At 42.9% G+C, this 26938-nt stretch overlaps 1 protein-coding gene across 6 annotated transcripts in view; it reads left to right on the top strand.

Moving 5' to 3' along the window:
- Nucleotides 1-26938, top strand: part of KCTD12 (potassium channel tetramerization domain containing 12) — a 155131-nt gene that overhangs the window by 60211 nt on the left and 67982 nt on the right. Inside the window, exon 4 of one of the 6 annotated variants that reach the window (XR_008556748.1) lies at nt 23245-24525. The exons of the other annotated variants lie outside the window; for them this stretch is intronic. The gene's annotated coding sequence lies outside the window, so the exon portion shown is untranslated. Of the gene's footprint in view, nt 1-23244; nt 24526-26938 lie in introns of those variants that run through there. 6 annotated transcript variants of the gene reach the window in all.

The raw sequence follows: 26938 nt of genomic DNA, 5'->3' as shown, positions 1-26938 counted from the left end.
CCCCTCTCACCACAACACAGCTCTCAATCCCCTGGGTGGTGGTAATGGAATTGATGGTGAACCTGGGAAGTTTTCAATTTGAGGTCACCATGGGAATTTAGTTTGAGACTTCACTTCTTAATAATTACAGTGCTCACTAGCCTCTCCTCTGCGCATCTGAAATTGTCATCCTCTGCTCTGTTACACTAGATTGAAAAATCTCTATTCTGCCTCATTACAATTTTCCACATCTATTTCCACCCATACCTCCTGAATCAGTTCCTAGCCTGGGGCAGGACACATATTTCAGGAGATGTCTAGAAAAGAAAGTTTTGATTTGAGAAACACAATGATGAAGTATTATTATCGTGGGTCTAGTAGCTTTGTCATTCTTTGTACTAACACCCAAACTTTTAGGGGTCCTATTATAGTTGTAGGAAAGTCTAACCTGGAATGGAAGAACATAGGGGCATCAGCCTCATTATCTTCAGAAAAAATCAGTTGTTTATTGCATTGAGCTTTGTTCCTTTCTGGAAATGGTTCGAAGCAAGTTAAACAGGCGTGGCCTTCCTTTGTGTATGTATTTCAATTATTTAATAGGCTTTAATTCCACAAATAGTTTAAAGTCGACTAAAGAAAGTAAATACACAATAAACTAATGCTATATGAATTTTAAAAATATTAAAAACAAGGGGTAAAAACTATTTTAGTAGCTATCAGGATCGGAAGAAAATACAAAATGCTCACATGCTAAGTGGATCTGATCAGAAGAGAGAAACCACAGTCATTTGAACATTGGAAAGGTTACTATAAAGAATTATTAAGGATAACAGGGGGTTGAAGCAATAAGGGGTTGCTTGGGAAGAAGCAAAGAGAACTCTACAGAATATCAGAATAGCCGAGAAAAAACAGGAGCAGGCATTACAGTGAGGGCTGAGCTGGTGCAGAAAGGACCCCATAGAGCTGAGATCCAGACCTCCTTGGGGAGGGTGCAGCGGCAGCTGACTGGATAACAGAGAAATCACTGAAATGCTGTGCTGTGAGAATGATCTAGAGATGCTTTGTGAAAATTAAAAATGTTAGAACAGATTCCTTCTGTAGAGCATAGGGGCATCAGCCTCATTATCTTCATAAAAAATCAGTTGTTTATTGCATTGAGCCTTCTTCCTTTCAGGAAATGGTTCGAAGCAAGTTAAACAGGCGTGGCCTTCCTTTGTGTATGTATTAACATTTTCATGATTAAGCTCACAATATGAAATGGAGCCTCTGCTCACTAGCCCGTGGTCAGGAGCAGTGTCTCTGCCGCCAGCTTGCCTGGGCTTGAACCTGGGTCTGTCCCTTCCTTGCTGTGTGACCCTGGCTGAGGTACACAGGCTGCCCATCTGTAAAGTGGGGATAACGGCATTTACTTGATGCAGTTGCCATAAGGATTTGTGAACTCTTGGGATGTGCCTAACACTTAATCAGCACTAGCCAGATAAATATCAGACCAATGTTACCAGATTAATGAGAGCTGCTGAGGTTTTTAGCTCTGTTCCTGCCAGCATGCGTGCTGGGGAAGAATCAACTGCTGACTTCTTCCTCCCTGGCTCCTCTAAGAAAGAAGTCCTACTTGAGAAAATGCACAAATGTCAGCATGTGGAGCAGGGCCATGCTAATAAGCAAGGGCATCCATAGTCACTTTGATAGATACAAACTCTGTGGAGTAAATATAAAGCCACATATCTTCATTGACTTGCCTGTAGTGTGCAAAGCCTTATGTGAGATTCTATGTGGACTCCAAGAAGTCTAACAAAGCATCTAGGCCATCAAGGACTTTAGTGGTTAACTGGGAGATAATGATATCATTGTAATAAACCCAGTTACTAATAACTGGGAACGAGAAAAGGGAAGGCCAAATGTTATAGACATTCATTTGCACACCTTTCCCAGGAAGCTGCATTTTAACACTCCCCAGCAAGCCACCGGACTGGACAGAGGGAGAATAGATGTATACCCATTAAGATCTGGGTGAAATAGGGAAGGCACTTGTCTGTCAGTCACACCTGGGAACAGGTCATTGGCCAGAGTTGGTGTGGCCACTGCAAGGGCAGGAAGATTTGAGATATGTAAGCTCCTAAACAAAGGAGTTCTCTCTCTTGCCTCTTGCACTCCTGGCTGTGGGACTCTGATGCTCCTGCATCTGCCCACATGGCCCAGAGCTGTGTGGACTCCACACAATGGACTGATGGACTGCAACTAGCCTAATGCCCTACTGGACCCAGCTCACCGTGGAACAGAAATTCTGGACACTGGTTTTGCTTCTAGTTCTACTGAATTCCCAGCTGCACACTTTCCAGGATGGATTAATGGAAATAGGACTTTTTGAGATATCAGTGCAGAAAAGGATCCCCAACTTCCAGTGGTGGATACTCCACTTTCTCTAATCACAATAAGACGTATTTATGCATAAATAAATAAGTAAATAAATAAATAACAAAAGACACAAATAAGAGTTTGAGACAATGATAGAAGGTATGTCACATGGTACATGATCATCTGATAAATGGATTATGAAGACAGTGGCTACTGCTGGAGTTTGAAGAAGAGAACAATTTTTTCCTACTGGGGTTATGAAGGGCAATAGATGTGGGATCAGAGCTGTGTGTTTAAGGAGGCAGGATTTGGGTAGGCAGAGTGCATGGCGAATGGCCCTGCAGGAATGTGATATGAGCAACAATGTCCAATGTGAAAGCATATGGTGGATCTCAGAACGGGAAGCAGGAGCCAACCAGTGTGGTTGTAGTAATGCAGAGAGTTTTGGGAGTGAAGTGGAGAAGTGCTAAAAAGGCAGATTGGGTTCTGTTATGAAAAACTGAATGGTATAGTTTGCTCTTTTTCCTGAAGGCAGGGAGGTATTTTTGTTACCATTGGGGATATTTGAGTCTACATAATTGGCCTTTCTTATTCTCTTAGCAAAGATAGAACCCAGTTTCTAGGCAGCACAGCTTTATCTGAAGCATTGCTTTGGGCAGCAGAAGTGGTAGAGCATTTTGGTGTCAGCAGTGTCCCCCAAGGATCGTGCTCCATTCTTTTTGGCTGCCTCTAACCCTAACCCTAACCCTAACCCACACTTTTTAAACACCCCATGCCCTCTCTGTCCCCCTTTCCCTGACCTTCTGAACAATTTATAGATCTAGGTGCCTTGACAAATAAATCAACTTAGGTGTTTCTAGACCTTTTGGTGCCTTGGGTCAGCTGTCATGCCACCTTTATTTATAGCATGAGTGACCAGTGTCTCCACATTAATGCGTCATATTATTGGACGCACTTGATGCACTGTCTTGAACACATAGTGTGTGGGCTCTCAAACTCTGAACTCAGGGCTCTTGATGATTTGGAACTTCTAGTGTGTAAAAGTAATAGAGTGAGTGGACAGATGTTCAGGAAGGAAGATCGAAATGGAGAGAACGACAAAGCATCTGCAGTCAGTGCCTGAAGTAGAGTGGAAAGTGAGAAGGGTCTCATGATTAAGGGTCTCATGCTGGGTTCTGGCCGCATGACTCAATTGGTTGGAGTGTCGACCTGTGCCCTGGGATTGCAGGTTTGATCCCTGGTCCGGGTGCTTATGGGGGCAACCACAATTGATGTTTCTCTCTCTCTCTCTCTCTCTCTCTCTCTCTCTCTCTCTCTCTCTCTCTCTCTCTCCCCCTCTCTCTCCCTCTCCATCCCTCTCTCTCCCTTTATTTCAAACCAATAAACATATCCTCAGGTGAGGGTTAAAAAAAGAAGGATCTCATGTGAGGTGGAAGCATGAGCAAATAGACGACAAAGGCAGGCCCAGGTGTGCCTCCTGCCGGCTCCTTCCGGGATCCTCTTTATTGTGAGCACAGAACCCATGCCTCCAGCGAGGGGCCAGCCCGCCACGAGCCCTTGTGCCAAGGACTCGGCTTCTCACTCTGGTTTTCTTTGTCACTCCACTGTCCTGGCAGAAGTCTTTGAGGGAAAGAAATGCCATCTGGCTACTTTTATCAAAACAAGTCTACTTTTATTTTTAAACAGAGAAATCTCAGTCAAGAGGGCCAAAGGTCAGGGCCATCGGCTGGGGTCTAAGAAGCTACGCATTCTGGGCTTTATGGCCTTTTGTGGGAATGGCTGCTCTGAGAGGGAGCTCTTTAGTGAAGTCTGAAAAATTGCCCTAAGCAGACTTGGGGAAGAAGACAATTAGAGAAAGCCCTCTAACCAGCCCACCAGCCAAATGACTGGGCTGGGAGAAGCTGGCAGCCTACCGCCTTCATTAAAGATCTGGAGGCAGAGAGGTGGATGTGAGGTGTAAGAACACATGGTCGCATGGAGTACTATCCTTATTTAGTTTTTTTCCCTATTAGGTATATGTTCTCAATGATCTAATTTTTATTGTGGTAAAATATGCATAAGATACAATTTACCATTTTAACCATTTGTAGGTGTACACTTTGGTGGTATTAAGTACACTTACATTATTGTGCAAACATTGCCACATCCATCACCAGAAATGAAACTCTGTGTCCATTAAACCCTGTTTCCTCATTCTCCTCTCCTCCCAGCCTCTGATAACCACCATCCTTTCTTTCTGACTACTCTAGTTACCACATGTAAGTGGAATTATACAGTATTTGTCCTTTTGTGACTAGTTTATTTCACTCAGCAAATGTCCTCAAGGTTCATCTATGTAGTAGCATGTGTCAGAATTTTTTCCCTTTTAATGCCAAAAATATTCCATTTTCTGTATATACTCCATTTGCTTATCTATTCTTCATTTAATAGACATTTCAGTTATTTTCACCTTTTTTTGCTATTATAAATAGTGCTGCTATGAACACAAGAGTGTAGATATCTGAGTCCTTGCTTTCATTACTTTTGGGTGCGTGCTTTGAAGTGGAGTTGCTGAAACAACTTTTATATTTAATTTTTTGAGTAACCACTGGTGGTCCCAAGTAATATTTTTAATACACCTTCTCATTAAGGAAAATGTAAAACTCAACAAAATAGAAAGAATAGGCTACTGAGTTTTCGTATGCCCATTTGGTTTCAGTGGTTGTTTAGGATGATTATGTGGTGTGCGGTGTGGGTTAATGTATTAATTCAGCAAACCTTGATTGAGCAGTAGAGTGTCAAATGAAGAGTCAGACACGATCCTAGCAACCGAGGCAACCCTGGGTGGTGCTGATGAAAACGTGCAGCTCTAATCGGTACTCTGGGAGCGTGGCTGAATGGCAGCCCCCGCTGCTGACCCTCTGGGCTACCATAGCCTTTGTGCTGAGTGCACACTTTTGGTGGGCTGTTACCAGCATTGTGGGGGTGCTATTGCTGTCTGTGAGGTGCAAGGCTCGTCCAACAGTGACTTTGACTTCAAGGGCTTTTCATTACCCTGGCTGGGTCTTTCTTAGAACTGCGCTGTGATCTGAGGCTCTTTCTACCCAATTTTCCTTCCTTCTCCCTCTCTGTTCACAGGAGTCAGACTTGCATCTCTCTCTGAAATCGCACCTCTCTAGCTCCCTCCCCTTGCTCTCCCGCGGATATTTCCCCAGTAACTCCCTCACACGCCCAATCCTGTCTGCTTCGTGGAGAACCTACAACAAACCTGGGCCGCAGTCCTGAGCCCTTTATTGCAAACGTCCTGGGAAGGCCGACCTCATCGGTCAGATTCAGCTTCTTTTCCTTGATCTGGTCCCAAACCATTTGGTCCCCAAACTGACCATAACTCCTCTGTGTGTGTATCAGGCATTACTTAAATTGTGAGACTTTTCACATCTCAGAAATGCAAGCAGCCTGGGTGGTGTAGCTCAGTGGTTGAGCATCCACCTATGAAGCAGGAGGTCATGGTTCGATTCCCGGTCAGGGCATGTGCCCGGATTGCAGGTTCGAACCCCGGTGGGGCGGGGAGTGGGCAGCTGATCAATGATTGTCTCTCATCATTGATGTTTCTATCTCTCTCTCCCTCTCCCTTCCTTTCTGAAACCAATAAAAATATATTTAAAAAATTTTTTTAAAAGAAAGGCAAACAGTTTGAATTTCAAGATGACCCATCCCTGCGTTAAATCTCCTTCAGCCCACACCACCAGAATGTCTCACTGGCCACTTTTCTGCAAGCAGAAATCTTTCTTACGCTGTTTGACTGCCTTTCCCCCTTCACCCAACTTATTGTTCAGTGTTCACCCCAATCCCGAAATGTATGTGTACCTCTCATGCAGAGGAGTTTGACCTCTCGTTCTCTTTCTCCTTATAGTCAGACTTGATGGGACTCATCTTTCTTGCCAACATTTACCTACCTAGGTATTTCTTAAAGAAAGAAAACTTCCTATCTGAGTGGGCTTCTAATATCAGTGATTAGAATATGTGTTTCAAACCCCATTACCAGATAGATAGATAGGTAGATAGATAGAAAAAAATCAAAAGTGCAATAGGTGAGCAATGGAGTGGGCAGTAGGGGCTGGAGAAGAATGGAAGTGGAAGTACTAAGGAAGGCAGCAATATGAAAAATCATTGTAATCATGAGAGATGATGCTTGGGTAGTATTTATTATGTGCCAGACACCATTCTATTTCCCATATAACTCAATGAATCTGAACAACAGGAGGGGGTACTAGCCTCACTTTCCAGATGAGGAGAATGAGGCACAGAGTGAGTGACCAAGAAGCTTGTCAAGGTTGTAGTGGGAGTAAGAGTCAAGATTTGGACTTAGGCTGGCTCCAGAGGGTGTGCCCTTCCCCACAACTCTCCCCTGAAGCGCTAGGACCACATGGCAGGACTGGTAACTGTTTGGATGTGGGTATTAGAGAGAAGGAATGGTCAGAGTTCCTCATCTTAGCAACTGGCCCACTAATCTTCTCATTTAACCTAAAATGCAGATATAGTAACATCATTACTGTAATGTGAAAGAGAACATTCAATATTTGTGGAAAGCCAGCATCATTTATTTTAGCAGATGCTATCAATGACATGTGTTATTTATCTGTTGCACTACCATATACAGGGAAATAATGGGCATTTCTGCATTTAACTGTCATGCAGTTCTCAATGCCCCCATCCCATACAGCTCATAACTGACTCAGCCTTCCCCCCGCCCCCCTGTGAATTGTAATGAAATGTCTTCACTAAAGGGCATCATCTTTTCCTGCAATTAAAAAACAGAATAAAGGTATATGAGTCAAAACAGCTCATTCTTATTCTTTTCCACTTCTCATCTCTCTGAGCTGTGGAATAAAATACCGAAAATGACGAGAGATGGTTGAAATAGGAGTCTGTAGATTGATTTCTGTGTCCTGTGGATTTTTAGTTAACACTTTAGTAACAGCTTTTTTGTCCAGTACAATTGATTTTTCTAGAGTATTTGCTTATTTTGGTTGGCCAATTTAAATTAGTCTGAAAACTTGACTACTATTTTACTGTCAAATTTAATATTCTAACAACCATCTTGTTTTACCCTGTAATTATTAGTGGAGAGGATTATTTGCCTTCTTGAGTAGGCCCTGAGCATTCCTGGTGCTAGGCTGGATTTAGATATCCTAGACCCCAGTTCCCCGGATCATGGGTGCAAGACATCTCCATCAAGTCTTGTTGCGGTGAGAGGGCATCTGCTGTCGGCCAAGTCTCTGTTACCTGGGTCCCGATTTGAGCTGGGCATGTGAAGCTGAGCAGCCATGGGGGCAGGAGATCTCCTTCAGCAGGGGTGAGGGTTCAGAGTGTGTTTGTATGTTTTCAGAGAACAGCTCCGAGACATGTGGATTCCTGCGATAGAGGGGAATTGACAGGAGTGCTCCAGCCATGAAGTCAGGGGAGAGACAGTCCAGAGATGGAAGACGCTGACGATGCCTTGCCATACTAGCAGTCAGCAGATGTGCGTCACTGCAGATTGCCCAGGACCAAACCGGAGAGGGTCGGACCTGCAATACCGCCGTTTGTCCACCATCCAGAACTGAAGTATCATTGCTGTTATGAACACATTTATTTTAAAGTAGATTTTCCTTTTCAGAAACAAGCTTCTTAGAAGATTGTAGGCTATTGACATACAATTACTTAAAGTGTAAAATTATTTTAAAAGTAAAAGAAAATAGTTCAAATTTATAAATTTCCTAAGCCATTCCTTTAAAGCCTTATTCCTTTTGCCTGAAAGTACTTAGCAAACCATGAATGAAATAAAAAGAAATATCCTAAATGCAAGATGGATTCAGAACAACAGCTATTGGTCCAGGATGTGTGATATATTGATTCAGTACAGAACATAAACTGTGTGTTGTTGTTTTTTTTTATTTACAATCACGTAAGTCTGATAGCTTTAGAAGCTAAAGATAATTTTAGACTCTTGTAGGAAATCTGGGGGGAAGTTTCATTTTAAAAGCCAGGGTCTGAGTGCCTTCTGGAAACAGTCCCATCCGGGTGTGAAGGTGTCTCCACAGTTCGTACCTTTATTATTTCTGGCCCGTTTCATACTCAGACGCATCTATGGCTGTTGCTGTTTAGTGAGTGAGGCCCTGTAGTGTCAGTGTGCTTGACAACGGCACACAGAGCCTTCTCTGAGAAGGCAGAGACATGTAGCTGGATTGCCAGGGGGGCTGGGCTCTCTGCTCCAGCTTCCCTCACTTAGTGTTATGCTCAGCATGTCATCAGGGAAACCACGAGTCCACACACTGGACATGAAGGTTTTGTTGGCTTCTTTCTCCAACCTGTCCATATGGCTCTGAGCTTGGTGAATTATGACTGAGAGTGGCTGGTTCTCTGTTGTGCAGAACAGGTGATGCTCCTGTTTGCCAAAAGGTGCTCTTCCTAAAGCAAATGCCCCCTTCTGCCCCTCACTCAATGCCCTGGGAGAGAGGACATAGTAAACTCGTATCTGGTGCTACCAGAGAAAACCAGTTCTCAAAGGCTCTGCTTTTCATGTTGACTGAGTCCTCTGCTGCAGCTCTTTGTGAAATTTCTATGGAAAATTTTAGCGAAGTGTTCTGGATGCTTTTACAGGACAGAGTCTCAAGGCTTTTTTCTCCTCCTCCTCCTCCGCCTTTCTCCTCCTCCTCCTCCTCCTCCTCCTCCTCCTCCTCGGCCTCTTCCTTCTTCTTCCTACTTTTCCTTCTCCTTTTTCTTCTTTATCTTCATTGTAGAGCTCAAATGTTCATTAAGAACCTAATTCTGGGTAATATGGTTAATGCTAAACAGTCTAAATTCCTCTGTCTATGATTATAACCCACAGTAGACACTATAAGCTCAGGAATGGGCACAAACTTACAGAAATTACAGAAAGTTGAAACCAACTTGATATCAGCCAGCATGGGGAGCTCATTTGAAAAGTAGGTCTATGATTGGCATATCTGAAGGAGATATGTAGGTGTGAGAAGGTACCTCGAGGAACAGGAGGTAGATTGCTTTTCTCTCAGTATTCCAGGGGACCGTGATAGTAAAGCTCACCTTTGCTGAGTCCTGGTGGTCAAGGAGAGTGGTGGGGGTGGGGATACTGGGTTCCCTATGTGCTCAGCTTTAAGGAGAGGAAGAATGAGTTGATAGGTGTGCTTTGACCAGCTGTACCTGAGATGGGTGGAAAGAGCAGTACCATGGAAAGATCCCAGGTTTGAGACTCAGGCCTGGACTTTAACTGTTACCTGTTCAAGCCCAGGTGACATCTGGAACAACAGAAATTCTTAACCTCAGCTTATTCATCTATAAAATGGGAAGAATGATATCTATTTTGCCTGATGTATTTGAGATATCTGGCATGTACCACAAGAAATGATTCCTGTTATCTGAGCACATAAGCAAGTAAGTAACAACATCTGGAGGACCCACATGAAAAATTCTGGAGGCTTGGATTTCAGCATTTCCTAAGGATGGCATGGTCCCGGGTTAAAATATAGGTTTTTTTCCCTCTATAAATAGATCCACAACCTAAAGAAGATGAAACTGTGCTTTTTATTTTTAAACTCTCAAAACCCTGTTTTAAAAATGAGTTAATGAGACGGTTTCTGTCACAGGCAGAAAAATCCACCTTGTTTCACACTAGCTTTTGAGCAATGCCTGTGGAGGCCAGAGCCCTCTGCAGCTGTGGGTTAGCTTAAAGCCCTCGACACTCTATCTCTGCATATTGTCTGCTCTGCGGGACCACAGCTTCCCTTTGTAAGTTTCCACATGTTTCCACTGTAGCTGCAGGCTGCCCTGGCTGCAAGCGAGAGGCCTGGACCCACAGGGCTCCTTCTGTGTGCCCAGGGAGGAGCTGAGTTCTGTTCTGCCCCAGGGCATTCAGAGCTGGCATATTGCGATTCGGAAATGCTCCGAAGCAGGTTGCCAGGTGCCTTGTGCAGAGTGTGGGCAGAGCAGGTGAAAGCTGCACGATCTCTGATTCAGAAAACCCATGGGCTAGAAGTTCTCCAACTCAAACTCCAGGATCCAATTTACTTCCTGTCTCTTCTCATCCTGTGCACAAGGAGACAGTGAGGAGTGGTAGATACAGTCATCAAGAGACCTGAATTCTGGTCCTGGCTCTGGCCCTGTGTAATCGTGTGTTCCTACTAAGCTGTTTTGTTTTGTTTTGTTTTTTAAATCAGTAAATGATGAAGGTGGACAGAGGTCCTCCTACATTGAAATACCTGGACCTTAAACTCTAAGGGTACCTAGAACCTCGTTCACATTCCCCCTCACATGCCCAGTGCACATGCTCAGGCCTCTGATTTTTGTGTCTCTGCTCCCCTGACTGCTCCACAGCCTGGCTGTTTGCCACCCACCTTCTGTGTGGGGCCGAGGGTGCTGCGAGCTTGTGCTCAGGAAGGAAGTGAGAGAAGTCAGAGCCTGTTGCAAACGCTTGGTTGCTTTGGGAGGGTGGGGAGGATGGGCAGCAGAAAGTTTGCATTTATTTCTATTTGCCTGGTGGAAATTGAGACCAGGTTGCTGGGAGCTAGAGACCAGCCAAAGGACATTATTTCTAGAACAGGAATCAGGGGCTCCACTCCCTGAAAATTTCACTGCTCTGCTTCAGGATTTTCACATGAAACCTTTCAACACTGAGTGCTTAGCTAACGTTTAGCACTGTTTCCAAGCCCCTGGCCTTCCTGTCCAACTGGCTAGGCTGCCAAAAGTGGCTCATTGTGTTTTGGGGAAGCAGGTTTAATGAAGTCCATGTTCTCATTCTCACACTGGAACAACAAATCTCAGGCCTAAGATGGGGTGAAGAAGCTGAAAGGAAAGCTGGGTCAACACATGGGCAATGGAGTAATGGGTTATGAGAGATATTATAAGAAAAATCTTATCAATGTGGTATCTTCATTATCTGGATATTGCAGATGAAACTTCAGAATGGCTTTCTTTCTTGAACATAGACAATGAGATTCTGTGACCCATAGCATTTCTCTGTCTGGTGCCCAGTGACATGCTCAATGAAGGTAAAAATGCAGAGTGTGGCCCGTAAAGATTTTTTATGATTTCTTAGAATGGACTGCCATCCATAGCACTTGGCACGTGCAATGGCAGATGGAGCCGTATATTCCCCATGGGAGTGAGGACGTATGCAGAGATTTCTTTCTTATTCCAGTGCATCTCTTACCAAGACAGAGGAAGGATGATGGAATTTGATGCCTTTGCTTATCACTGTGTAGGACTAAATTCAGCCAGGGTTGCTCCTGTTAGAGAAGTGAACTCAGATGGTTCCTTTAATGAGGCAGGAAAGGGAAATTCCATTTTCTGCCTGAGCTCAATGCAGCCTGTCCGCAGCCTGAGGAGTCCGGATGCTGAGCCGACGACTGACTTGGATACTGGAGGAGCCGTGTCAGCAGATCTGGAGGCTCAGCCTTAGCTTGGAAACAGATGCCACTAAAGCAGAATAGAATCCACGCTGAACAAGCTGCCACTGTAGCTCACATGGCCACCATCTGCTGTAGTAATATCCCCACTATGACATGCCTCTTCTGGCTACCATCCTATGTGAGTAGTCACACCTGATTTGGGGGACTGTAGGTTATAAATAATGGCTTTAGCATCCCAGCTCAAGACAGGAACAAATTCTTTACTCTGGGATTGGTCCCAGAAAAGGGAGAAGTAGGTGGTTGCCCTTGAGTGACCTCCTCCTCCTTCTCCTTTCGCCTTCTCATCGGTTCTCTTTTCCCAATTTCTCGAGACACCTGGAGAACTCTTGCCTTGGCAGCTGCATCTGATGGACCAGCTCAGGAAATGAGTTTCTGCCTCCCAACTCAGTGGAATATGCAGTTTGAAAGAGAGCCTCAGGAAGGAGAAGTCTTGTTCCAGAAAATAGACTCTTGAATGGTGGCTTAGCAGGTGCCCAGCTTGCTTCTCCTGGGCCAGAGTAACACTTTTGCACAGGTGGCTTCTAGAGGCTCATCCATGTTTCTGTCTCTCTATCCCTTTTCCCATCCTCTCTCTCTAAAAATTAATAAAAACAAAAAATAAAGCACTTCACATGCAATCAACAGGAAGCTCAAGAACCTTGTTGCAAAGAATGAGAAAGAATATGCCATCCAGGCATAGGTGAGAGTGAGGGGCAGGTGAGTGTGGGATGCAGAAAAATAAGACAGAGAGAAGCTAAAGTTGGCACTGTCCATTCAAGCTCTCTCCTAAGAAGTTGGAGGGCCCCGATCTTCCCTGACTTGATGCATTGCCTCCTAGAGGCAGATGTCTTCCCGTTGTGGTGATGAATGAACCGTAGTCATATACTAAGCAGAATGGTCCAAGTAGCTCTGAGGCCAGATTCACTAAGTGGACTTCTGTTTTTGGTCTGTATTTCCACATTGTATTCATAATCAGAGAGGTTGGGCTGGCCAGAAGGACATACATGAATATCCAGAATACTGCATGACTCCATGTACATGATGGATATGCTGGCTTTCTTGTTTATCCCTCAATCTCCCATGAGCTTAGAGTCTTCACGATCTACATTCATTCATGTGTGTGGACAACATGAACTATCGTTACCTACGAAGGAGACAACTTGGCCTTGCCCAGGGAAGAAAGCCCTGGAAGTAATGTAACTTTGTGGGGTCATGTGGCCTTAACCTGGCAGTCTTCCTGGTGGCACTTTGAACCTGACCACATCTTCTTTCAGTGTTCTTTGGATGTAATCAGGGCAATTATTTATATACAGTGTAATTGAACTACATTTCCTCCAGGTATATCAAAGCTTAATTTCAACCTATTTTTCTTATCTTAGCCCTTGCTTTGACTTCTCCTCCCAAGTCCTGTTTTCCATTTCAAAGGCAGCTTATGAGTCTTCTCCTTGTTGAAACAATCTCCAGAAAGTGAAATTATTACCTTATCACCTGCTAGCCCTTTTTGCGTGTGATATAGTCTTGTCTTGGATGGAACAAAGTGCTTTATTACTCTACTAGAGGCCTGGTGCATGGAATTCGTGCATGGGGGGTGGGGTGGGGAGTGGGTGTGTCCTTCAGCCCAGCCTGCACTCGCTCCAATCTGGGACCTCTTGAGGGATGTCCGACTGACCGTTTAGGTCCTATCCCACTGGGATTGAGCCTAAACGGTCAGTTGGACATCCCTCTCACAATCCAGGACTGCTGGCTCCCAAATGCTCGCCTGCCTGCCTTCCTGATTGCCCCTAAACACTTCTGCCTGCCAGCCTGATCACTCCCTAACTACTCCCCTACTAGCCTGATTGATTCCTAACTGCTCCCCTGCCAGCCTGTTTGCCCCTAACTGCCCTCCTCTGCTGGCCTGGTCACCCCTAACTGTCCTCCCCTGCAGGCCTGGTCACCCCTAACTGCCCTCCCCTGCAGACCTGGGCCCCCCCAACTGCTCTCTCTTGCAGGCCTGGGTCCCCCGCAACTGCCCTTTCCTGCAGGCCCGGTCACCCCCAACTTCCCTCCTCTGCTGGCCTGGTCACCCCTAACTGCCCTCCCCTGCAGACTTGATTGCCCCCAACTGCCCTCCCTTGCAGGCCTGGTCCCTCCCAATTGCCCTCCCCTGCTGGCCATCTTGTGGTAGCTATCTTGTGTCCACATGGGGGCAGCCATCTTGTGTGTTAGAGTGAAGGTCAACTTGCATATTACTCTTTTATTAGATAGGATAGAGGCCTGGTGCATGGGTGGGGGCTGGATGGTTTGCCCTGAAGGGTGTCCCAGATCAGGGTGGGGGTTCCCTTGGGGCATGGAGCGGCCTGGGCGAGGGGCCTGTGGTGGTTTGCAGGTTGGCCACATGCCCTGGTGACCCAAGAGGAGGCCCTGGTATCTGGATTTATCTTCTACAATTGAAACTTTGTAGCCTGGAGTGAAGCCAAGCCTCCTGCTTGCTCTGTGGTGGCAGCCATTTCTGTTGGGATTTATGTATCTTCTATAATTGAAACTTTGTAACCTTAAGCAGAGGCCTGGGCCAGCCAGGGTGTGCTAGCCACCTGCTCTCTCCAGCTCTGTGGCTGCCCCCCATTTCTGTTGAGATTGATTTATCTTCTATAATTAAAACTTTGTAGCCTTGAGTGGAGGCCTCGGCTGGCCAGCGTGTGCATAAAGCTTGGCTTCCTCCATCGCTGGCAAAACCCAAGCCTCCCTCCTGCTCTCTCTGTGGCCGCAGCCATCTTGGTTGGGGTTAATTTGCATACCTGCTCCCGATTGGCTTGTGGGCGTGGCTTGTGGGTGTAGAGGAGTGATGATTACTTTGCATATTACTCTTTTATTAGATAGGGTTTTCTAAGACATTAATAATTTCAGGGTGTGTTTTCAAGAAGTCCGTTTAATAATAAAAGTATTTGTCTTTATGTAATATATTTTTCTTCATGTAATATGCAATATAAAAATATTTGCTTTCATAATATTATTTTACTTTATCAATAATAGGGGAGGTTCTCCTATACCATCTATTGTGTTTTCAGAAGCACAATTGCCCCATGAAATGCTCCTGTGAAAAACAGTGTAGGAAAGCATATAGTCTGCATGGGGACACCTCAGAAAGAAGGTGCATTTTAATTAATTCATTACTGTAACAAACACACTTGAGTAAGAATGCATAATGGCTCAAAGAGAATAAAAGTTTATTTTTCACTTATGTTATATCCTAAAGGGTATTTTTTGACTGTAGGCTCCTAGTCAGAGACCCAGGCTCCTTCTATCTTGTGGCTCTGTCATCCTCTTCATACAGCCTTCAAAGTGTTTGTTGCATCAGGCTAGTGGATAGGGGAAGAGCACAGATCACTGTGCTTGGGACTTTCATAAGCCAGACCTGTGAGTGGTTCACAGCCCTCACAATCCACTTGTTAGAGGTCAGTCTTATGGCTATTCCTAACTACAAAGGGAAGCATGGTCTAGATGTGTGCCCAGGAAAGAAGAGGTAAGTAGTTACCAGTCTCTGCCACCTCAACACCAGCAGGCATAATTAACTCAGTAGCACCAGGGTGTCCTGTGAAATGGTACATATTATTTTGGTCAGTGCATCAGTATAGTGGCGTGGAAGTTCTGGCTGGAGTATTTCACGGAGAAAAGTAGGGAGGAGGTTTCTGAAGGAGAGAGACATAAAGGTGAGTTTGGGAGAGAGAGATTTTGGATTGTGGTCCTAATTCAATGACTGGTTTTCTAATAAGAAGAGGTAAATTTGTGCAGAGGGACACAGACACACACAAGGAGAATGCCATGTCACGATGGAGTCTCTGCTTGGGGCGATACAGCGGCAAGTCGAGGAACACCAAGAATTGGCGAGCATTAGAAGCTAGGAGAGAGGCACTGAGAGCCTCCACAAGGAACCCACCCTGACAACACCTTGACTTCAGACTTCTAGCCTCAGAGCTGTGACACAAAAAAATTTATACTGCTTTGAGCCACCCAGTTGGTGGTGCTCTGCTATGGCAGCCCTATGGAAACTAACACTGAGGGTAATGTTGAAATCAGTCTTTTCCTCCATTAATGTTGCCTGTGTTACTGTTGTGCCTTGTGCCATGGAGACCCCTGAAATGTCTCCTGGTGGGAAAATGACTTTGATGTAATATTGCTCCACTTGGAGCCAAGAGAAATGCCCCCTGCCCCCTCCTCCTTCCCTCCATCTCTGTCCTGGTATCTTAAAAGCTCACTCACTGATAAAAGCATCACAATGAAATCTATACTTCCTTTAAAAACATGTGGAAGTTTTTCTCTTTCCTTTTCATATGTGGAAGTTTTCCGTGAGCCCTTTCTTGTCAATGCTGCAGGGCCTCAAATAGCTCTTGAAATGTTTTCAAAGACCTACAAGATTAAAAGAGAGATTTCAGCCGGTTGGAATGGGTAATAATAGATTTCACACACCCTCCTCATTCCCATAAATGTCTCGTGAAAGAGAAGGGCCCTGTGCTCAGAAGAGATGTGGGGGGCGTGGCAGTGCAGGGCAGCAAGAAGGAGAAGATGAACTGCATGTTATGGATGATGCCGGTTTGCTGATTATCCCAGAGCAGTCTGCTGAATCCAAAGAGACTGTTAAACCACCCCAGCAGTCTCACTGCCACCTTTGATATTTAGAATTGAGGAGGTTGAGGTAAACCCAGTCCAATTAAGCATGTGGTACTTTAATCAAATAAAGATGAAGGGCAATCAAAGACAAAAATAGTATCTTTACTGATTTCTGGGAGGTAATTATAGCAGACTTGCTGCACAGAAAGAGAAAAGGATATTATAAGTTTGTAAAAGAGAAGACCTTAAAATCTGCAACATTACATTAATGCTCTGCATCCACAAAGCAAAGAAATCCCCTCATTGCCTAGGGATATGGTGGAATCAGGATAGTTAGTAACTATATCTTTTGTCTTGATTGTACCTATAGAAGGAGTTAGTTGTTATATATATATGTGTATATATATGTGTGTGTATATATATATATATATATGGATAAACATCTTAATCAAGTTCAATAGCAATACTAAAATGTTGTTTAATTAAAAGTGAAGTGATCACATTATTTTAGATTTATGTACAAATATAATTAAGAGGCTAACTTTTTAGTGCTTACTATTAAAGTAAGTTATAGTAATCTAAAAATGCTATGACAACTGTAATCACAAAAAACAATTCTAAGTTATTTTGAATTCTGATTTTGTGTTAGTGCCTTGATCTGTAATTACTGATACATATTCTCTGCAAACTAAGTGCTTTTACTCAAAGAGGGGGCATTTCCAAGCTACTGATGGAGCTCAGTGTTATTTAATTGGATGGACCAAAAGAAATGTGCTTTTCTCTATGTAATTTCTTTTTGTAAAATTGAGGTCTGATTAACATATAACATTATACTAGTTTCAAGTATACAACATGATAATTTGATATTTGTATGCATTGTGAAACACCACAATAAGTCTAGTTAACATTTGTCACCATACGTAATTTCAAAAAATGTAATTTCCCTTTAAAACCAATCCAGTTGTGGGTTTTTATCAGTATTCTTCCATGATGGTATTCAGTTGAGGTTGGTCTCTCACCCTCCCCACCCTACCTCCCCATAGCTCTCCAATGGTGAGTATTAATTTATTATCTCTAAGGATGACTATATTGGATGCCCCCAAAATGTATGTACACTTTAACAGCTGATAGCTCAACTTTGAAAATGAGATCTATTTTAATAAACACTGCCTTTATAATTATTCAAAATGTATGTATACATTTTTTGGGTTGGCAAAAGTAGGTTTACAGTTTGGGTATGTAAAACAGCATTTATTCTTGTATTATTATTTATTAACTATTGTATTTATTTGTATTACAACTGTAAGCCTACTTTTGCCCACCCCTGTATAAGAATTACAGCGTGATTTACCTTGTAGAACAAGCATGTCAAACTCATGGCCCGCGGGCCGCATGCCTCGTTTATTTGGCCCGTGTTAGCCTTTGAGTTTGACATGTTTGTTGTAGACGATCTTTTGTTTTACTGACATGGTGCTGTAGAGCTTGTCAACTGTTTAAGAACTAAAACTGGAAGTGAATGGTAATGTATTTGGTCTCCAAGGTAAAGTCAACAGATTCCACATTACTATAATTTTCTGAATGAAAGAATCTTTATCCATGGCATCAAAGTATGTTGCATATTAAGCAGCAATGCATATATAGAAATGTGAGAATCTCAAGCAAAATTTTAAGCAAGCGTCCTTAATCTGGGGATAATAGTTTCCTGGGACCTGGAGGAGATCGAATGGAGAAATGGAAGGACAGAAGTAGATCACAAGAGAAAGCTGTATGAGAGAAAGAAAAGGTGGGATGCTGTGCCTTAGGCATAGGTGGGCTGAGCTTTTTTCTCTGAATTTTCCTCTATCATCCCACCCCCTCGGTGCTCTCTCCCACTCCTCCCAAATCCCTTAGAAACCTTTGTCTATGGGGGTGGTTACCATAGCTGGGTTTAAAAGGCTTTTCTTCTATTATTCTTACAAAATCTCCCTGGAGTAAGCTAATATTATCACTATTTTACAGACGAAGGAACATATGTCAGTAGCACACAATTATAAAGAAAATGGCAAAGCAGAGATTAGAAAATTGTTCTGTGCTTAGTGACCTAAAATAGTTTCACCATCTTCATATGATTAATCCCAGAGTAAGTGGTGTGAAGATTCAGAAATATCTGGAAAATTTTAGAAGAAAAATTGGATCCACCACCAAGGATTTCTTTCTCTTATTTTTATAAAAAAATTTCACTGGAAAATTCCTCAATGATCTCAGAAAATAAGCAAGAAAAAAATGGTGCCCTCCTGCCCCAAACATTTTTAAAAATAAGTTTTCATACCTCAACCCAGAGAGTGAAAAACTGGGTACTGTCTTGAGAGCCAGAACGTCAGAAGGTCCTGTATACTTACTGGAAATAGTCTGGAATCAGGTTACTGCAAAAAGGAGCAGAAGGAGGAGTGGCCACCAGCAGGTAACAAGAGAGCCTCGCAGTGTTCATGCATAATCCGTAACATATGATGGCTTCCTTCTCTCCCTCAAGTCACTGAGGCCGCGATTAGGGTTGGCTGCCCTGGTCCCATGTTTTCAGTCTTTTTAGGATCCCTCTTCCCCTCTGACTGTTTCTTTTGTCTGTGTCACTTGTCAAAATCTAGGACAAGTAAGGGCAGAAATTAATTTTGTAATATTCGATTTTAGTGAGGAAGGACTACAATAGACACTAAAGAATAATAGTAGTATAAACACATCATGAGTTATATCAAATGAATGATTGCTATACTTCCTATTTTAACTCCATTTGGCACTTAGGCGAGCCTCGTCAAGTCACAAGTCTCCAAGCCTCAGTGACCTCATCGGTAAGACAGAACTCAGCGTCCTGGTCTTGGTGGGTTGTCTTAAAGAATAACTGAGTGCCATACACAGTAGAAGCTGGATGGACAGTGAATACTTTGGTCTAACTTGTGATTATAACCCAGATCTTTCAGACAAAGCCTGAATTCTGTCTTTTGGAGTTACACATCAGAGTTTTCTAAATAACAACGTGGAAATGAGTAGAAAGAGCGCCTCGATATTTGGAACCCAGGCCTGTGGTTTTCATAGCTGGTCATTGGCTTCAGTCTCTCCCAGTTTGTGTGATTGCCACAAAATTACTCAAAAGTGGTATCTCATGCCCTCTGTTTGCAAAAGCATCATTTACCCACCTAGGGCTTAATACATTGAAAGTTTTAGTGCTTAGAAAATAATCAGGTGTCAAAAGAAGCACAAAACGTACTATCATTTGCTGAAGGTTAATAGGCTTTTTCTAGATCTGTTTTTTTTCCTCCACAGCATTATCTTCTAACAGGAGGCTGCTGCTTCAGATGAAGCAGAGATTGAAATGTCACACCAGCATGATCAATTAGATGATGCAGAATAGAAACACTGGCTACCTGGCCTTAACCCACAGGGCAAAACTGACTGAATGGAGAGATAGAATACAGAGAGACTCAAAGGCAGAGGAAATCAGCAGCGTCTATTTCAATAGACACTGGCAGTCTAAATGTTGACACATGACAAAAAAGAACATTCTCACGACACGTTAATTATGATGTATACTCATTCACTTGTTGGCTCGTTTCTGAGTGACCTCAAAATGAATATAAACATCTTTATGAAAAGAAGTATAGTAGAAAAGGAAGCAGATAAGTGTTGTTTTTTTTTAAAAAAACAAACTTAGATTTTGTATCATTTGCTTAATAAAAATGACAGGGAGAAAGATAGATGCAAAATATATGCAGGCTGGAAGATATTCTATGAAGAAGACTGTAGGAGATGTGACTAAGAAGGGGAAATGATAGCTGTCTTCCTCTTTTTAAAGGCTTGTCATGGAAGGAAAAATTAGACATATTGTGGTGGGAATGACAGAGAGGAAGGGCATATGAACTTTTTGACTTAGTGTAAGAAATGGCTTCCCAATATTTGGAACTTGACAACTTGCCTAGCTTTCCATTGCTGAGTCAATGAAACCACGGTTGTAGAGGGATTCTTGCATTAAACAAGATGACCTCAGTCACCCCCTGATATGCCCACTCTGGAGCTTTGAATTACCTTGGAGAGGTCTGAAATGGCATTGAAGCTTCTTCAGGAGCAGAACTGAGTGAACTTTGGAGCTGCTAAGCCTTGATAGAAGCAGCATGTAGTGCGTTGTAGGCCTGGGAATGGTTGCTGGTCTGCTCGATATGGACAGCTGGTGTTAGCTAAGGGATTTATTGAATTAGTCATGCCTAGTAACAATGTGTTTTTCCCTGGATTATTAGTTGATATCTGTTTTGTTTACTCTTTCAGTTTTATACTTATTTTTCTTTTCCATTCAAGCATAATTTAATGTAATAGTGTGTGGTTGGGAATCTGGGTTCCCAAAATAATCCACCATTTTTTTTCCTAGGATCCATTTGGTTGTTTCTATTTCTGGAGTTCAATTGTGAGACATCAGTTTATCATAGCTGTGGAAAGCTAGCAGAAGGTTCAGAGGAAAGCCACAGAAATGTTGAAAGACTAGGAAAATGAAGTGGTAACATGTATCCTGGAGAAGTAAGGTTGGGAGTGATGGTTACATGACTTTGCATGCCACTTTTCCCCACACACCCGCTTAAATACATATATGTTGATCAACTTATATCTAACCAACTCTAGTCTTCAAGTTCATGAGGGCTAATGGAGAGGGCATTTTCTATTGAGACATGGGCCTGAGCTTCAAGATGGTCACATAGTAGATATTCTATATTTAACAAATATTCATTGGATTAAATTGAATTCAACATTAGTTTTAATATAAGCAACATGCTTATAGTGAAGATCATTAAACTTTAAAATGTGTTCCCAAGGAACACTGTGGCATCTTCATTTGAGAACATTTTTTGAATTGGATAGCTAATTATCTGTTTAGAATAAAGTAGAGGAATAATTCTGAGTACTTCATAAGGACTCATACGGCTCTTGATTTCACTTGTGTGCTTTGCTTGTGTGTAAGCAAATCACTAAATCCATAACTCAGGGGTGAAATAACACTTACATACAAGATAACTGGGTAAAAGAGAATCTTCTCATTTGAAACCTTGGTTTTCCTCTGATCACAAAATATATGATAGTGTAGTTCAGCACTATCAAATTTCCTGATAAAAATGATCACATGCTTCCCCAACATGTATTGCAAACTTACTATAGTCCCTGGGAGAATTTTATTTTGGGGAAGAAGGGATAGAATAAAATTTTGACATTTATTGAAAATGTAATTGCATGGAGAGCATATTGTTCCAGAACAAATAGTGCCAATAGGAATTAATAATTTCAAGCTGGAATATGATTATAATTGTACTGTTGGAGAAACTTTCTGTTCTCATTCTGGCTGATAAGTAATATGGTACACATTTGGCAGTCCCCTCTCCAGCATGCATTATTCCCCTTTTCCTGCCACTTCCATTCTCAGCCAGGAAGTTTAAAGGACATTAACCCTACTTATATTTCCATGTATACAGGAGTGGGAAAAAGTATGTTTACAGTTGTTCATCTGGAAAATAATACAATAATCCTATATAATAAAGAGGTAATATGCAAATTGACCCTCACACCCTCACAAAGATGGCTGCCTACGACTAGGCCAGCAGGGGGGTTAGTGAGGGACAACCAAACGACTGAACAGCAGGCTGTGTGGAGTGACACAGCTGGCAGGGTGGGGCAGTTGGGGGTGACCAGGCTGGCAGGAGGGGCAATTAGGGGCAACCATGCTGGCAGGGGGGGGCAGTAAGAGGCAACCAGGCCTGCGGGGGGTGCAGTTAGGAGTGACTAAACTGGCAGGGGGGGCAGTTGAGGGTGATTAGGCTGATGGGGGGCAGTGAGGGGTGACTAGGTTGTCAAGGGGGGCAGTTGGGGGCAACCAGGCCAGCAGGAGGGGCAGTTGGGGGTGACCAGGCCAGCAGGCAGGTGAGCGATTAGGAGCCAGTGGTCCAGGATTGTGAGAGGGATGTCCGACTGCTCGTTTAGGACCGATTCCTGGGACATCCCCCAAGGGGTCCTGGATTGAAGAGGGTGCAGGCTGGGCTGAGGCGATCCCTCGCCCCGTGCACAAATTTCATGCACTGGGCCTCTAGTTAATAGATAATAATACAAGAATAAATGTGTGTTTTATGTACAACACAACTATAAAACTACTTTTGTCCACCCCTGTATAATGAGGTGGTCCTAATTGGTTTAGTCTTAGCATATCCCAGTGTCCTGGATCACATGGGAAGAACATGAGGCCAATGAGAATGTGAATTCCAGAGAAGACCTTCTTTTCCTCTGGATTATGTGGTAAGTAGATGCGAAGGCTGACACTGCTACAGACATTTTGCTACTATGAGGGGGAGCCCAGATCCTTTGAGGATGAAGCTGACTGCCTCTCTGTTCTTTAGTTTCCTCATCTTTAAAATGGAGATGATAGCCCTAATGGCATGGTTCAGTGGTTGAGTGTTGACCTATGAACCAGGAAGTGACAGTTTGATTCCTGGTCAGAGCATATGCCTGGATTGTGGGCTCGATCCTTAGTGGGGGGGCATGCAGGAGATAGCCAATCAATGCTTCTCTCTCATCATTGATGTTTCTATCTCTCTCTCCCCCTCCCTTCCTCTCTGAAATCAATAAAAATATATTTTAAAAATGGAGATGATAAGTGTCTTACTCTAGGTTTGTTGTGAAACTAAATCGTTCAACTTATGTAAGATGCTTAGAATAGTAAGCAGTCAATAAATAATAGTTTTTATTAGTAGATATAGTATATTCCTTCTAGTTTAACAAAAAAGCATCATCATTTCCCCTTCCTCCCCCTCCCACCTCTGAACCCAATATAATTTTTGAGACTTGAGCTGTTTGGTTAATTGTATTTAATTCCTTCAATTGTTTTTTTTTTCTCCTAAAGGCTCTACACTTCATTGATCTCTGCAAAATCTTCATTGATTTTTAGTCTTTCCACAGAATTGGTCTTGCCAGTATTACGTTGTCCATGTCAGCATTTAAATAAGGAAGCCTTAGGGGCAGATCTCTAAGAGCCATCTCTAGACTTGTAGTACCTCCAAAATACACGATTCTTCCTCTCCGACCTGCAGCTCTGCTTGAGAATAGTTTTGCAGAGAAGGCAGAGCTGAGAGTGAGAAGAAGAGTGAGAGGGAGGAGCGGTGATGCTGTTTCCTAGCAGCGCCCACAGAAGGGTTGTCAAATGGTAACTAACCTGGGGGCATCTGTTGAGCTCAGTTAAGAGTCTGAGCTAATGAAGATCTGCATGTGCCCGTGTCTGTGAGGCCAGAAACTGCACTCGCCAAGGCTTCTGTGCTGTTCTTGCTGTCCTAGGAACATTTCTTCCTTGAATATCTGGGCTATTTGCTTATTACTTTAAAGATCAGCAGAGCTAGAGAATAATGGTTAGAATCAATTCTAGAAGATATAAATGCTGTATTTTTCTTTGAAAACAACCATTCCATCTTAGTAAGAAATTCGCCAAGTTTTTGGTTAAATCTGACAGAACAAAGACATGTGATATTTACAGATATTTTTGTAATGTTTCGGGAGAGATCATAGGAACCATGGGAAGGGAGGTCCATTTAAGTGAAAAAGGGTCTAAAGCATAGGTTGCCCGTGGCTGGCGGGGGACATTTGAAGGGGAACTTCCACTTGTTTACTCTATGTACCTCTCTATAGCTTGGATTTTACTTTACAGTGCATTTATGTATTACTTGTATCATTTTAAGAAGTAAATTTAAAAATGTCAATTATTTATGGAAAGCAGTCTGGGGATTCCTCAAAAAAAAAAAAAAATTAAGAATAGAGCTACCTTACCACCCAGCAATCCCTCTCCTGAGTACATACCTGAAAAACGCAGAACCATGTAGTCACAAAGATACATGCACCCCCATGTTCATTGCAGCATTATTCACGGTGAAAGACATGGAAACAACCAAAGTGCCCTGAGTCAGAGGGCTCGGTAAAGAAGATGTGGTACGTATACAGTATACAATGGGATACTACTCAGCCACAGAAAGGATGAAATAGAGCCATTTGCAACAACATGGATGGACCTTGAGAACACTATGCTAAAGTGACATAAGTCAGTCAGAAAAAGCTAAGAACCATATGATTTCACTCATAGGTGGGATATAAAACTGAAACTTGGGGGAACACAAACAGCAGTGTGGTGGTTGCCAGAGGGAAGGGGGTAGAGGGAGAAGGGGGTCCTAATATAAGGTGACAGGAGAAGATTTGACTTTGGGTGGTGGGCACACAGTGTAACATACAGATCTTGTAACATAGAAATTCACACCTGAAACCTATATGTTCATGTTGACCAATGTTACCCCAATCTTACTAATAAAAGCCTAGGTGGTTCTCATGCCATCACACTGTCACAAGATGGCTGCACCCACAGCGGAGGCAGGATTCCCATAACGAGCCCTAATGAGCGGTAAGCAGGGACCTGAGGCCGCGCCCCCCCACCTGGTGGGGCTTGATGGGGGGGCCTCAGGCTGCACTCCCCACCCGGTGGGGCTTGACAGGAGACCTAAGGCTGTGGGGTTTGACGGGGGTGGGTCTGGCTGGGTCTGGGTCTCGTGCGATTTCGAGGCACATGCGGGTGGGCGGGGACTTGACTCTGGGTCCCTCAGCGCGTCCCAGACTCTGACAGAAGGAAGATTTTCATATACATTTTACTAATTTTCTTTCATCTCTGACACTTCTATTATTGAGAAAGGTCAAATAGCAATATTAAAATATTTCCTCTAATTAAGTCCCTTTTAATGTGCACAAATTATGTGCACCAGGCCACTAAATTTAATAAATGTAAAAGAATGAAAATTTTAAAAATGTCAATAATTTCATCTAAGTTAAGAATGATATTTCCTATAGCTAATTGTTCAGATTAGATTATTGTAATCATTTCAGGTGTTTATACTTGAGTTATCTGATAATTCAGGTGAATTTAGACTCTATTAAATTTAATTTTTAGGTATATAGCTAACTCTTCTTTAATGTTTGACATATTACATAATTTAGTATTTCCGAAAGGCCATCTTGCCTGTGGCTTTTTGAGTCCTCCCCTCCCCCCTTTCAACACTGTGGGTATTTGGCTGTGTTTACATCTTTAGTGAATATTTTTTCCTTTTCTTTTCTTTTTTCTTTTATTATTGTCTAAAGTGTTACATATGTCTTCTTTTTCCCCAATTGACCCCCCACCCTCCAGCCATTCCCATCCTGGGAAAGCCCCCACTGCCCCAGTGCCTGTGTCCATTGGATATGCTAATATGCATGCATACAAGTCCTCTGGTTGCTCTCTAACCCCACCCAACTCCCCTACCATTTGTCTCTGGATCTATTCTTGTTCATCAAATTATGTTGTTTACATCTTTAGTGAGTATTTTTCCTGAGAGATTTGTTCTGAGATAAAACAGCCTGTTGGATCTCCTGGACATTTATGACTCTTGGCTTTCACCACTTCCTGATGAATGAGAATCGTTTGCCTTGTGAATGGAGTTTTGCGGTCACCTCACACGCACGGTGATTGGAACTTTCTGCTGTAGTTGGATCCCACAGCTCATGAAAAGTAGAAATTTCAAGCAAGATAGGCCTTTGGGGTCATCCAGCCCAACCTTTCAGTTCGTATATGGGGAGAAGTTGGCCCAGGATGCTCACAGGGATTTCCCAAGGTCCCTGTATCGCTGCCAGGGGCAGGATGGAGACTAGAAGCCAGTTCTTCTGGCTCATTCCTCTTCCTGACACATGCGGAGCTGAGGAGTCACCCAGAAGTCAGCCTGCTCACTTTATTTGCATTCTGGACACTGGAAACAAATTTGAACCATGTGGGACTTGGGGAATCCAGAGGATAGGAAATGGAGTTAGAAGAATAGAATGTCGTCTAAATAAACAATAAAACTCGGGTTTAAACTGAAGAATATTTCACATCTGTGTAGCAGTTTGAAAAAATTATTATTTTTGTTAACAAAAATGATAAATGTTCAATTTCATATGTTTTTGAGTGCATAAAGAAGAAAATTAAAATTATTAATTGCATTGTCAAGAAATGATCAAGATTAATATTTTGAAATTACACACATACAGAGACACATATAAATTCAATTCAGATAATATTGCATACATAATTTTTTAATCCTTTTTTTCATTTAATATTATATGATGAGCACTTTCCCATGTCATTGAATGTTCTGTAAACATACAATTTCTAAAAGTTTAAATAATATTCTCAGGTTGTTCTTTTTGATTTTTATTGTTTTAAGTGACGGACCGTTAGAACTGCATGACGTGGAATAAATGCAGAACGAAAAGAAAGCGGGTGCTAAGGTTTGGTGCTGTGGTCTGAGATGTGAGCCTGGAATGGAGAGGGACAGCAGCAGCTGAGAGCTGCCAGTCCTCTGCAAGCAGCCACACGAGGGCTTTTAGAGGCAGGCGACAGAAAGTCAATTCAAAGACACACACTTAAGACAACGCAATCATTTCTGACTTTGTCCTCTCATCAGCACCAACTTATACTACAAAGCATTTCCCCCGCCACAGACTGGTCACTGTAGGCTGCCATGATATGAAGGCCTCATCTTCCGGGGGAAGTGACT

The sequence above is a fragment of the Eptesicus fuscus genome, chromosome 8 (assembly GCF_027574615.1).
Source record: "Eptesicus fuscus isolate TK198812 chromosome 8, DD_ASM_mEF_20220401, whole genome shotgun sequence".
In the NCBI taxonomy this organism is placed as follows: domain Eukaryota; kingdom Metazoa; phylum Chordata; class Mammalia; order Chiroptera; family Vespertilionidae; genus Eptesicus; species Eptesicus fuscus.
The sequence above is the reverse complement of the archived record's forward strand: the minus strand, read 5'-3'. Positions and strand labels throughout refer to the sequence as shown.